General features: G+C 34.2%; 2 non-coding genes across 2 annotated transcripts; one reads left to right on the top strand and one right to left on the bottom strand.

Moving 5' to 3' along the window:
- Positions 1 to 5704: 5704 nt before the first annotated feature.
- On the bottom strand, positions 5705 to 5776 carry Trnap-ugg. Its single transcript has one exon. It is a non-coding gene; the product is annotated as a tRNA-Pro (tRNA).
- A 635-nt stretch (positions 5777 to 6411) lies between these two features.
- On the top strand, positions 6412 to 6484 carry Trnaa-agc. The gene has a single exon. It is a non-coding gene; the product is annotated as a tRNA-Ala (tRNA).
- The last annotated feature ends 4842 nt before the right edge of the window (positions 6485 to 11326 follow it).

The following is an 11326-nucleotide window of genomic DNA, read 5'->3' as shown; positions in this document are numbered from 1 at the left end:
CGGCTAACTTTTTTTTACAAACCGGCTAACAAATCGGCTGCCGGCTATATCGAATTTTCTCCGGCTAGTTGCTATCAAAACCGGCTAAATCTAGCCGGAAAACGGCTAAAATGGCAACGCTGATTGGCATTGCCATTTTAGTGTTGGGTGGGGCTCACTCACAAAGCGCTCTCGCAGCTCAATTGGGTTCGGTTGGTCGAATTTATGTATGTAGAGTTCTTTGGGTTCGCTGCGATTGACAGTGGCAGCTTTCGTCGTTTTGCCGTTCGTGCGTATTGTGTGTCGGATTTCAATTGGAACTTTATTTTATATTTGAATTTTAAAATTCCTTTCCGGACAGGAAAATGGACAATTTGTGTTTGTGGCAATTGATTGGCAAATATTGGCAGGTTGTTGGCGTATTGCTTCGAAAAAGCTTGATTAATATGCAGCAAAAAAGAAGACGAGGCAGGCGTGAATGCGAAGCTTGATAGAAATATTTTATTTAAAAATTTCATACTTAGCAAGGAGTATTTAGTAACATGTACTGTGGGGTATTTTAAAATTGCATATTTAAGCAATCCTAAAACACTTTTTAAGCGATTTTTTTGAAGAAATTGAATCTGGCTCTACTTTCTATTAATAACTATGTGGGCTATCTAAGGGGAGGTCATAAACCGTCGCTGAATTGAATATCCAGCTCAGACGATTCAAAAAATTTCTTATATAGGCAGACACCGCTATTTTCGCATTCGACTTTTTCTAGACGAAGAAGGTGGAATCACGCTTACAAGTCAATTCTGGCAACTATCTTGAAATCAATTTACTATCTTTCCAAAGACTAACTGAAAAATTTTCTAACGAAGCGGTCTTAGTGTTATTGAAAAATTAATTTAAAAAAGAAGAAAGTTTCTAGTACTTAAACATTATGAAAAAAAATATTTCTATTTTTAAAACAAAACCTAAGTATTAAAAAAAAAAATTAATTAAGAAAAAGAAAAACATATTAAAGTAAAAAAGGAAAAAAATAAGTAAAAGAAGTTTCTAAAAATTAAAAGTAATAAAAAAAAATATTTTCTTTTGTTAACCATAAAATCTATAAATTAAAATAAAATTAAACTAAAGAAAAAAATTTAATTCAAAAAAGAAAAAAATAAAAAAGTTCTTTTTGAAAGAATATCATCCAAAAATTAAAAGGAAATTAAATTAAAAAAAGAAAAATATGTACATAAAATAAGTTTCTAAAAATTAAATTAACTAAAAAATATATTTTTCTTTTTAAAACAATAAAATCTAAAAATTAAGGGTAAATGAAGAAAGATTAAATAAAAACAGAATTAAAGAAATAAAGAAAAACTTTTCGCTAAATGATATTCGAATGCCTTCTCTCAAAATAGATTTTCACCACGAATGGTGAGTGGGGAACCTTTTTTTCGAAGTCTTTTGTGCTAGAATATCAAAAGTCTTTCGAACTAACTTACCATCGCTTCCATTTGTCTTACGAAAGACTTTTTACTACACTGAGGGGAAAAAATATTAAAATCAATCAGAAACGTAATTGATCTTACTATAAACGTCAACGAAAGTACTGTATGTATGTTGGTAAATATTCAATTCAATTACTCGCATATTAAAATGACCGCGTTCGTTCTGAAAAAGCATCCGTGAAGTGAGTAGGGATGGCAAAGTCGACTTCGACTTTCGACCAAAATCGACTTTTTACTCCTGAAAGTCGAATTTTAGTGACCGACTTTTAGTTTATGGAAGTCGACTGAAGTCGACTTTTCACTTTCGACTCTCGACTTTTTTTTTGATTTATTTGCATATATAAAAACTGATCCTCAACAAGGGCGCGGAGTGCTTTTTGGTCGTATTTAAAAAAAATTGCCAATAAAACTGAAGTGAAATTTGAAACGTGTGGTAGATAAATGAATTTTAATGACAGTACAACAACATCGTCAAATCATTTAAGAGCAGCGCATAAAATTACTATACGAAAACAAATTCCTCAAAATTTGTTAATCGTTTGTCTCCACAATCTTCAGTTAATAATGAGGTAAGATAAACATAGGTATTTATTTTAAAAATTTCACCCAAGAAAGTTTTTCTGCATAAGTTTATGTAAGTTTGTACAGACAGTCTTTGGTTCGAATTTGACCAATCCGTAAGGTACAACATTTTAAACACCGCTAAAAACGTTGCTGGTAGGATTCCAGTTAATATGCGACTTTAGTCGTGTGGATAGTCCCAATCCACTAGCTGTCTGGGCTACTCCCATATTTATCCATGCTTATAAAGTGGCACTATATTTCTACCAATACCCGCCAATTCTGCTCCATCGGAAGGCCACATTTTCAAAAAGTTTTCCGTAATTACCTAATATCGATTAAACAAATTTTTAGAATTTTTTTTTGTGAAAATCCAAAAATTTTTAAATTATTTTTCAAAAATATAATTTTTAAAAACCCTCACAACCAACATTTTCATGCTGTATAACTGGAACAATTTTCAAAATTTTTAAAAATCCTTTAGTGTCTGTTTTTTTCTTACCTAGCATTGAATTTCACTAAATTACAGATTATTCTAAAGACCACTAGTAAATCATGATATTTTTGGCGTATTCTGACTCTTATATTTATAGCTAATATATGAGTTAAATGCAGAGTATAGTTAATACATTTCCTTTTTATTAAAAAAGTCGAACAAAGTCGACTTTTCTTTGTGGATCGGTCGACTTTTAAAGTCGACTGTACGGAGTCGATCGAAAAGTCGAACAACCCTAGAAGTGAGTAACCAAGATATCAAGACAGGCATACATCATGTACATTCCTTCTTCAAGGTAATGAGTTGGCGGAATACTTTTTGTGCTTCTAACTACCGCGCCTTTACAAAGATTTGCTTTGAGGCTTTTGACAGCGATGTGTTGAGAGATGAAGACTTTAACTCTTTAACACCCACCAATATGCTCCGATTTATGCGTAGAGCTTGTAGATTTAGAACAGATTAAAAGTGATCACGAAAACAATACAATGGACGATAGTCTGAGTGCTGTTTCTTGGACGTTTTTTTTTATTTTTATTCGAAAAAAACGTACCTATGTGAGCCTTAATCTTTTCTTAAGATGCGAAATTAGCGCCATCACCTTTATAGTAGGTTTTACCATTATTGGCGCATGGATTTTGGTTTAGTGATCCACTTTCGTAACTGCAGATTGACTAAAAATCACGTTGGGTTTGACATCTAAAATTTAGGCCTCTGACAACGCTACAATTTCGAAAACTCAAAATGAATAACACAATACGGTACTCAAAAAAGGGTGTATCCAGGTAGGGCCGTGGGGGCTGGAGCCCCTTCTCCCATTACTTCCAAGTTTTCTCTATAAATATAAAAATAGTTCCTTGAAATACTAGCTTAACAATTTCGAGCCTCCACCCTCTAAATTTCATTCGTTTCATGGACGATTCCGCCCATGCAGTCGAATAATCATCGCTCATCGATATTAAACTAACATACTACTTATACTACAAGGATTATTACCATAGAAGTTCGGCCATAAAATGCAAAAACTGCGAAAATATGGGCATATCAAACGATTATATTTTATTGCACAACACATGTACGTGCATGTGTATGAATGCTCCATAATCCCTGTGGGAAAAATATTGTTGTATACCGGTCCACAGCACCGGTTTTAGGATAAGTTGTGCCCGCGGGCGAGATTTCCGGGGAATTATTTTCGTATTTAAATCTGCTAAGCAGCAGTTTAGGAATCAGATTTATGAAGATCAAGATTCATGCAAGGAAGAAGGTAAAGTTGAATATGTAGAAGAAGAAAGCGATAAGGGCAAAGATTAGAATAAAAGTAAAGAAACCTAAATATAAACGAAGGTGAAAAGAAGATGAAGATGAAGATGAAGATGAAGATGAAGATGAAGATGAAGATGAAGATGAAGATGAACATGAACATGAACATGAACATGAACATGAACATGAACATGAACATGAACATGAACATGAACATGAACATGAACATGAACATGAACATGAACTTGAACATGAACATGACCTTGAACCTGAACATGAACATGCAAGTGAAGATAAACATAAACATTAAAAGCGATAGAGACAAAGATAGAGAGGAAGAACGTGATGGGGATAAAAAGGAAATACAACTGAAGAATGTGCGATGTTGTATTGTGGTATGTTATGCTATGTTATTTAATCTTATGTTATGGTATGTTATGTTACGCTAAGTACTAAGCTAAACTCCCCTCCACTTAACCCATTCTAACTAATGTTATTTCAGCTCAACTCAACTCACATAAACTATCCTTAATTTTAGCGGTTGAATTTCAACCGCTGGGCGAACACTAGTACCAATAAAAACGAAAAAGTTATGACGTGTAACGATCTTAGGCTATCGAAAAAAAGGATGAAGAAAGTGGATGTCATAATCAGTAATGCACAGAACCGAGGAGCCGGAACCGGAGGAACGGGTCCTTTCGAGAACCGATTGGTTCGCTTCTTACAAGAACCGAAAAACGGTGCCGGAAGAAACTAAAAATGGTCTCAGAAGAAACGAAACCGGTTCAAATTCCTGGTTCTTTAAATACTCACATCACTAGTCATATGTAGTTCCAAGTTCACGAGCACTTAATTTCCGAACGATTGAATTTTCCTGCAGGGCTATTACAAGCACCCAACTTAGCATCAAGGGAATTCCCTTAGCGGCCATATAAGCGAATAGTAGCAATTCTCACGTCATTTGATTGGAATTTTGCTTAACACTTTCCTGTGTGTGTATGTTTATTGTTTTTATTGTTATTGCTTGTCTTCCAGGCGACTAACTACAAGTCAATTCAATATCTGTTTATTTTATACCTTCCGACTTTTTGTATTCCCAAGATTCTCATACATACATATGTATGTATGTATCAAACCAAATTGTGGATATGCAGAGAGTGTTTGGAAGATGAAGAATATGTAAATCAATTGAGCCTGGGACGTGAAGAAAGTCAACATGAGCCAGCAACGCCTCATAAAGCCACTCGCTCTGCGCTTAAGCAGCGCCTTAACTTGTAAAACGGCAATAGGAAAAGGAGTAAAATAATCATAAAAAATGTCAATGGCAACGACAAAATCCTGAATTGAATTTTTACATGCAAAATTTCACATATTTTCTTATACGCTTTCACTATGTATGTATGTAGTTTGGGCGGCAATAAAATAACATTGTCAGTTGCTTATTGTTTCTTTGTTGTTGTTATATGTATTTATTTATATGATAATGCGCAGGAAAACATGAATAAATATTTGTTGTGCTAAAGCGGCGTATTATTGCTCTCGTGATGTAGTTGTTGTTGGTACTCTTATTTATTGTATTTATATATGACTGCAGAGACGTCTGTCGCATGTCGGCGGAACTGTATGCCCCCCCAAATTGTGATATTCCCTAATCACATAGCATAACATGTGCGGTCTCTGACTGTAAATTTTCTATGTAAATCAAATCAGTTTTATTGCCTGTTCTTCTATTTATTTTGCGTGAATTCATGCGGTAACGCAGATGTAATAAAATATGACAGCCTTAAAATCACTTTCGTTTTAGCTTTTTTAAATTCACTTTCTTCGTTCACTTTTACTTGATACATATTTATTTTTTTCAAGTATTTTTAATTTTCTTGAGGAAATTGAAAAACTCCTGTCTTTTAAAAAAAGTTCGTTCGGGCTCAACCGGGATTTGAACCCGGGACCTCTCGCACCCAAAGCGAGAATCATACCCCTAGACCATTGAGCCGCCTGAAGAGTGGTTAGAGTTGAATGGCTAATAACAGATAGCGGCCTTAGCTTACTTGTGTCGAATGTTTACACATAATTTTATTTTTATTTTTTGTTTTTGTTTTTTTTTTTTCAATGGTATGACATTGACCTTGAACATTAACAGTTGGCATAGCATTCATAATAACATTCATATTCGATAACTAATTCAGGTTTTTATAGGTAACTAAAAAAATATTTTTGTAAGATGTAAAATAAGTTTAAATTTTAAAAAGTTTTTTTTTTCCTTTTCTCTGATGAATATACCTACATACATATGTATGTAAGTATGTTTGTAAAACAGTCTTATTCAAGTATTCGATATCAAAAATTTATGCTATTTATCAACTGAAACTGGTTTAGCCATGAAAACAAAAACGAAAGCAAATTTCTGTGCGCGTTGCGCATACAAGATCTTCAATGCATATTTTGGTTATATTTTTTTTTACCCGAAAACTATACGCCTTGGTACTTAAGCACTTGCAAATGTACATACATATATAGATACGTACTACCTTTTTACATATACATTTGAAATGTGCACTGCTTTCGTTGCGCCAATTTTTGTTGTTTCTTCAGCGCCGATGTGCCGAAATTGGCGGCGGTGCGTCAACAGGGGATGTAGCTCAGATGGTAGAGCGCTCGCTTAGCATGTGAGAGGTACGGGGATCGATGCCCCGCATCTCCAAAGAGGGATTAATTTTTTTTATTAATTTTTAATTTTTTTTTCACTAAAAATTTAAATTTCATTAACTCTTAATTTATTTTAGTAGTTTTGTAAACCGTTTGCATGAGCTCAGAAATAGTTTTTTCGTTTTCTGACAAAACGAAAATTTCGAGTTAATACGCTTTTGAGGAACGTGTGCGAAGTTATAGATTTGATTTACTGATATTAAGTTCAGCCAGATACTTATCGACTCCATTAACTTTACAACTTATTTATCGCTTGTTGGTGTTCACACACAGTCCACTGCTCGATTAGCGATGTGCTAAAGTAATGCAAAGTAGGTGCACCTAAATTTGTCAGCCCTTTTTAATTTGAAAACACATTCGGTAAAGGCACATTATTTTAGGTACATTTGAAAAGTATGCAAGTCAAACAACTTTTTAGAAAATCCTTTCTAATTTTTTTTTGGCACTTCAACGCATTTTCTGGTGTGGAAAACTTGTCTCTCCCTTGATAAGAGTACACTGAGAAAAAAATCAACCAACAATTGGTTAATATTATCAAATTCAAACTTGAAAAGGAATCAACGGGATTTTTGGTTAATATTAACAATGCCTTGGTTGATATTTTCAACAATGATTTAGTAATATTAACCACACTTTTTATGCTTTTTCGTAATTCAGAGATACATCATGTTATCATTTTAATACGTTACCTCTGGCGGGATTTGAGCCCGCATCTTCTGAAACTGCACACACAGTTACAGCAGCTTTAAAAATGTGTCATCAAATGTTCAACTTTAATAAATTTTCTTAGTCGTTTGATTTGGTTCTGCACTTCACAGATGCTTTTTCGTAATTAAGAAAAACCAAAAACAGAAAAAAATAAAAATTATGCGTTGCGCTGACGGCATACGTACTCGAACCTGCTAGAAAAGCCAATAAATAACAGCAAGCACCTCCGCACGTTCAGCTACAGCCAGACATACGAATTTGTTTTCAAATGTAAACCTTGAATCACATTTTTTACAATCGGTGTATTAGCCATGAAAAAACCAATGTACTTTTGGCTCAGTGTAGGGATGGCAAGATTAATCAAATGATCGGGTGTTGATTTTCAAAAAGTGATTTAATCGAATCGAATTCTTTGTTCTGATTAATCGATTAGTTGTGAAATAGCCATCAAATAGTTTGAGCATTGCTGCCATTCACATTTTTTTAAATTTCAAAATCGTTATAAAACAATCTGTACCAATTTAACGAAAATTTAATTTTTTTCTTGAAGGAAAATTGAATACAAGCTGATAGGCGCTTTGAAAATTTTCAAGTGTGTTGGTAAATTGAAAGGCGAATTGCCTGAAAACTTCCCCGAGTAACATTAACCCTACATCGAGAGTAAAATTTTCAATTCATCAAGGCAAAACATCCCAAAGATGCCCCTCATAAATCATTAGTTCAAATGCAGTTTTGTCAAGCTTTAGGCAGGGATCGGACGATTTGTGCATTTGTAAAGATTTGTACATTTTGACAGTTACAGAGTGTTTTTTTTAAGGAGCTAAACTCATTATCGATACGAATTTCTAGACAATACCTCTCTGTGACTGCTGAAATGTACAAATCTCTTCAAATGTGATCTCTGCTTTAAACTTGAAAGTTGTTGAGACATTGGAAGAAATGAAGACGGTTTATCCAAACCTTTACCAGATTTCCCACAAATTATTCCACTTGATTGGTACATGAGTACCCTCGGAAAGTCTGTTTTCTAAAGCCGGGGCAATTGCTAGAGAAAGCCGGAGCAGATTAATAAGCAAAAAGCTTGCGAAAATATTTTTTTACAAACTCATTTCGATCAAAATGTATAAGTGAATGCCAGGGCGAATTCATACATGGTGGTATCGATTCAACAAATATAAACATTTTTGTATTCTGTTTTTGCTTTTAGAGGACAATTGTCAAACACTCTGACGTTTTCACTCACTCAATAGTGAAATACAAAATTTTGACAATCACACGCTATTCACAGCTGATGAAACATCATCTTGTATGAATTCGCCATGGTGGTGAATATTGTTATAAATACAATGGTATTTCATGAATGCGTTGAGAGTTCGTGGAAAAAATAGACATACTTAGATTCTTGAAAAACGCGTGAAGTTTTTTATTAACCGACTCACAAAAATGAGCAGGTTATCAATTCGTGGGAATATTTTTTTTTTATGTATGTTACCGCATAATTCTTTTTTTAAAGCAAAGGTGAGGTAGACCCCATACTAATTTGGCTATTCATGCGGTGAGACTAAATATCACACCGGATTCTCACTGTCGCAGCTTCTTACAGGGCAATGAGGTGGAGTCATCTCAACACTTTCTCTAAATATGACCAACTTTTGCAAGGCTACATTGTAAACAGCTTGGAAAGTACTCGCCTTAAGGAGTTCTTCAAGTCGGACATCTGCCGTCAGCGAAATCTTATTCTCACCACACAGCGTTTTTGGCTTTAGCTTAGCTTATTTCCCGTTTATAGTGATATTACAAAGTATTAGGTAATTGTTTTTTTATATACCAATATTGTTGCTTCTGAAATATTGTAAATATATTTTCTCGCAATTCCAATTCTTTTGCCATTTTCGCGTTAAATAACTATTTCATTTCACAAAAGAACACCCATATGATGTAAAATATTTTGAATATTTCAATAATAAAGGCTGCGTTTCTTTATACATTCCGGATAATCCCATTTCTCGTCCGGAATAAACAGAATGCCTTTGAAATATACGTTAACATATCATCAGGAACGTTCTAAAGAATAAGTAAACAAAAAAGTTTATTCCAAACGTTCAGAATGAATAAAGAAATGCAGCCAATATATGGGAAAAATTATGTATGACTACGGTAACCATTCGTATCGATTTTGGCGGGACATTACAGTTTTTTTTTTCATGAAGCAATTCTAACTTGAGTTTAGTGAAATATAATTCCCTCAAAAAATTCATGGATATGAAAAATATAAGCTATAGATACAGTGGCAAAGATGTAAATAGGGAAGAGACATTTTAATATTCTTTGGCTAATAAACTTTCGATTATTATTATTACATTTTTTATTATCTTTTATGAAAGTGGAGCTCGTTATTTAACAAAGACAATGCAAGTCAAAATTTCAAGCGTTGTCCAAAAATTAGCTAAGTTCGAAAAAGGTTCACCAAAATTTTTAGCTTTTTAATTAGATTTATTAGAAACATTCCGGGTAGGCGGTTTCTTTGTATCCCATTCAAAGTGTAAATTTTAAGTAGCTATCACTTACCGTAAATTTTTTTGTGGAAGGTATTGCTCATTTTCTCCATATAATAAAAAATTTCGAACATACTTTGTATGGAAGAAAACGCGCGAACAAAAAAATTCTCAAAAATCAACGGTAAGTCCAAGCTAATTCAAACTTGCACTTTGAAAAAAAAAAAACTTTTAAAATATTTAAAATTTGTATCAGCATTTGTTAAAATTCAAAGTTTTGAAATTTTGATTTACATAATTTGTTTTAGATAGTAAGCTACATTTTCATAAAAAATAATAAAAATTTTTTAAACAAAGAAAAGTAGCCAAAACTTGCCAAAATGTGTCTGCCCTATTGACATATTCTCGCCACCGTATATATATTTTGTGTATGTATATATACATTTTTGCGATCATTTTTCAGGTTTTTTCTCTTTTTTTTTAAATAAAACTGCATTAAAAGATGTTATGTCCTTTTATTCTAAAAACAAAATTGTATGTTCGAATTTTCGCCCACAGAAATCTGGTCACCATATGTATGACTGACAATTTTATTCGACGCAGTCCTTATTTCCGGTGCTAGAATATTACTTTCCTCCCTGCATCCCAAAAGCTACACCGTAGCCACTTAATACATTTTACACATTCCACCACTTGTAATTTATTTAAACTTAACACTTATGGCGCCAACAACAATTCGCACGTACTAGCAATATTTCATTATTAAAATTCCAACTTTTAAACTTTTTTACGCAAAATATTTCTTTTTTATTTATGTATAGAACATTTACGATTCTTACGTACATATGTATGTACATGGCTACACACACGTACTTACGAACTTCACACGCTTTTTTACACCCATTTCCGCTCTTTCGTAGCCTCTTAATTTTATTTGGCACATTACACTCCGCAACTGACACGAATTATCGCGGCTGAACCCCGGGCACAGGCAGGCGGATGATGTCAAAGGAAAGCAACATTTTACAGCTACGAAATGAAATGAGGTGGAGTGTATGGGCAACAAATTCGTCGCAGCGATGAGTGTTTTTTTTTTGGTGTGTTATTTTTTCGCACCTTTCGTTGCCCGCATTTTTGCATGAATTATGGGTTTTTGCTTTACTAACGGCCACGAAGGTGACAAAAATCACGTGAGACGCGGCAGAAAAACAAAAACAAGAAAACTAGCAAGGAGAGCAGGGAAATAAGGAGGCGCCAAACCCTCATATATAGTTAGTGCATGGGTCCGTTGGCTCACCCCCCTGCATTATTACCACTTCAGTGGAGGCGTGCGAGCTGAAAGTGTGGCTAACTAGAGGGTGCGCAGGTATACTTTTTAAACCCTCGTTTACCAAGTGTTTGGCATGAGCGACTCCGGCGGGTAAGTGGTACGACCGACGCCTACGTGCCAATAAATTTTCGCACGTTTTTCAATTGTAATTTCAGAAACGTACGAAAAATGTCAAGATGATAATAATGAGGTAGGTGCATGCTCTTGTGTGCGGTAGGTTCATTCATTCACATCCTTCATCGAGCGGCGGCAGCAAAGCACCTCAGTCAATACGACAAACGCTGGCAATCGCTGGTTGGGGCTA

This window comes from Rhagoletis pomonella, unplaced genomic scaffold (assembly GCF_013731165.1).
Source record: "Rhagoletis pomonella isolate Grant_MI unplaced genomic scaffold, Rhpom_1.0 Rhpom_scaffold_00001, whole genome shotgun sequence".
Taxonomy (NCBI): domain Eukaryota; kingdom Metazoa; phylum Arthropoda; class Insecta; order Diptera; family Tephritidae; genus Rhagoletis; species Rhagoletis pomonella.
The sequence above is the reverse complement of the archived record's forward strand: the minus strand, read 5'-3'. Positions and strand labels throughout refer to the sequence as shown.